The sequence below is a fragment of the Bison bison genome, unplaced genomic scaffold, assembly GCF_000754665.1.
Source record: "Bison bison bison isolate TAMUID 2011002044 unplaced genomic scaffold, Bison_UMD1.0 scf7180017864482, whole genome shotgun sequence".
NCBI classification, from domain to species: Eukaryota; Metazoa; Chordata; class Mammalia; order Artiodactyla; family Bovidae; genus Bison; species Bison bison.
Window position 1 is genome coordinate 831,342 of NW_011495042.1, and position 3,055 is coordinate 834,396.

Genomic DNA, 3,055 nt, shown 5'->3' on the forward strand with positions numbered 1-3,055 from the left:
ATGTTTACACATAGTAGTTCTGGAAAATGTGCTCAAGCAAGCAATTGATACTCTCTGAATCCCAGGGACGGGGGAGCCTGGTGGGCTGCCGTCTGTGGGGTCACACAGAGTCGGACACGACTGAAGTGACTTAGTAGCAGCCACCTTAAAAAATGATTTTTCTTTTCCCATCCAGGTACCAAGAGCGTAACTGAGGGCAATGTCTGATCTTTGGCCTTCCACCTCCCCTAAGGCAAGAAATGCCTGAGTCAACTTTGTTTCAGGGTCACTACTGGCTTCGTTTGGGTTCCCTGAGATGGAGTGCTCTGGGCCTACAGGCGCAGTAATGGCAGGAACAATTATGAAGGATTTTATGGAATGCCTCTTATAATAATATTTCATTTTAAAACTTTTGACATTTTTCCTTCAAACTTATTTGTAGGCAGTCTTAAACAAGAAATTGGGAGATGGTCAGTTATTGACCAAATTATTCCACAGCTTTGATCAAGAGGCCAGGCCTAAGTATACATTTTGTGAACACATTCTCTTTGAATTTAAAATAGTTGTACAGAGAACTCCTAGTACAGTCATAGATGAGGGCATTTAATAGTATTCAATCTTGCCTGTAAAAACTTGGTTCATTTATTTATGTTTGGGACTTAGTATTTCCCACTGAACCCCACAGGTCAGCATGCTTATTGCTTTGGTTTCTAACCAGACTAATGCTATCCTAAGACTAGGTATTAGAGATATCAACTGGTACCTCCTGCAAGAGAGCTATCTGTTTTGTTATTTAGGAAACAGGAGACCTGTAACTGACTGCTTTTTTCTCATTTATCTCAGTTTAGGTCTTTGTCACCTCACACTTAACATTATTTCAGCCACCTTCACCTATATTTATCATAGTCCTTTCTGGTCTGTCCAATGTGAAGTGGCTCCCAATAGCCTATGTGGTACCCAAGGCATAGGGCTCCAATTTATTCTTTCAAAGCCTAAAAGATAACTTTACTCGGGGAGAGGCATTGTGCAAGCACGTTTTATACAATTTTAATAATCACAACACTCTGTGCAGTAGATAATACCTCTATTTTACAGATAAGGCACTGCAAGCATGAAAAGTAACCATGCCTCATGTCACATAGCTAGAAAGTGGCAGGGCGGGTATACAATGCCAGGTAGCTCTTAATCATTGCACTCTGGTAAGTGCTGACATTTATTGAAAGTTTAAAGCTTTACAGACATTATCTCATTGGATCCTCACAACAGTGAGGTCCTGTACACATTAATATTCTCATCTTACAATGAGAAAAAGCAGAAAAATTAGGCAATATTCATAGTTTGTAAAGAAGTGGCCATGAGAGACTTGAACCAAGGGAGTCAGATGGGGTCTGGATATGCTGAAAAGCCAACAAAAAACCAAAATAATCCTCAAGTGAGAAACAATGATGATAAAGCACTAATAGACACTAACATATAAATATGTGTGTGTAGGATATATAGGATTTTATATCCTTTTATATAGGATATAAAAAAGAGCTAGGAGAGGCTTTATACTCTTATATACTTTGGTTGCTAAAATGGAATACCATAGAGTGGGTAGCTATCAACTACAGAAACTCACTTCTCAGACAGTTTTGGAGGTTGAAAGTTGGAGATTGAGCTGCCAGTATAACTGAGTTCTGACAAGGGCCACCTTCTGGGTTGCAGACTGAGTTTTCTCCTTATATCCTCAGAACAAACAGGAGAGGGCTCAATGGGCTTTTGAGTGAAGTGCAAGTTGCTCAGTCGTGTCCGACTCTTTGCCACCCCATGGGCTGTAGCCCACCAGATTCCTCTGTCCATGGGATTCTCCAGGCAAGAATACGGGAGTGGGTTGCCATTCTCTTCTCCAGAGGATCTTCCAGACCCAGGGACTGAACCCAGGCCTCGCTCATTGCAGGCAGATTCTTCACCATCTGAGCCACCAGGGAAGCCATGAGCAATAGGATCATGAAGAAACAGGCAAAAGACAGAAACTCTGCAAGGCTATTGCAAAAAATCTGTGTGTGCTCAGTCTCTCAGTTGTGTCGGACTCTTTGCGACCCCATGGACTGTAGCCTGCCAGGGTCCTCTGTCCATGGGATTCTCTAAGCAAGAATACTGGAATGGGTTAACATTTCCTTCTCTCAAGGGCTTTTTATAAGGCCACTAATCTCATTCATGCAGGCTCCCCAGTCCTGTCCTAAACACCTTCCGAAAGCCCCACATCTTGGGGGATAGAATTTCACATATAAATTTAGGGGGTGGAGTACACATTCAGTTCCTAACACATACCTCCATCCAGTTGCTTGCTAGTAAAATCCGGTTCAAAATTACAGTGGAAAAAATAAAACTACAAAAAAAATCCGATCTTATGAAACCCTCCCCACCCCCTTAGCCTTTAGCTAATGGCTTTATACACTCTTTATCCTTCCAAAAATAAAACCCACAGCCCTTTCAAGTTATCCTACTTAATCTTACTACGTCATTAGGGCAGGAAAGCGATTCATCACCTTTTCTTAAAGGACATTTCCTCCAAGGTCGTAAGAACCACGCAGAACACGGGAGCCACCGCTCCCAGATGTTGGGGTGGAGGGTAGAGGTGGCGGGACGTAGCCGGGCGGTGGGCAGACTGAGCCCGGCCGACCCGGCGGGGGCGGGAAGGAGGAAGGGGCGTCCCCAGAGCTCGGCTTCAGCGCGAATCCCCGGCCTAGCTCTACTTCCGTGCTTGTCGACGGGACGAGATGAAGAGGCGAGAGGAAGAGAAGGCGAAGAGGAATAAAGGAGAGAGGGGCGAGAGACTAGGGAGAAGAGGCGCCCGCCTTACCTCAGAGCCCGCAAGCCCAGGGGAGGGGCCCTCGGCGCCGCTGAGGACTCCGGCGCTCCGGGAGGGCAGGTCTTCGAGGGCGGCGGGGCAGGAAGGCTCGTAGTGTCTGGGCGGGCTCGGCTGTTCGCCCGCAAACAACCCCGAGGCGCGCCGTGTCACACCTCAGCGCCCCAGCCGCCACAGCAAGCCCGAGGGAGGGGTCGCGGCGCAGCAGCTTTCGGCCCCGAGCTA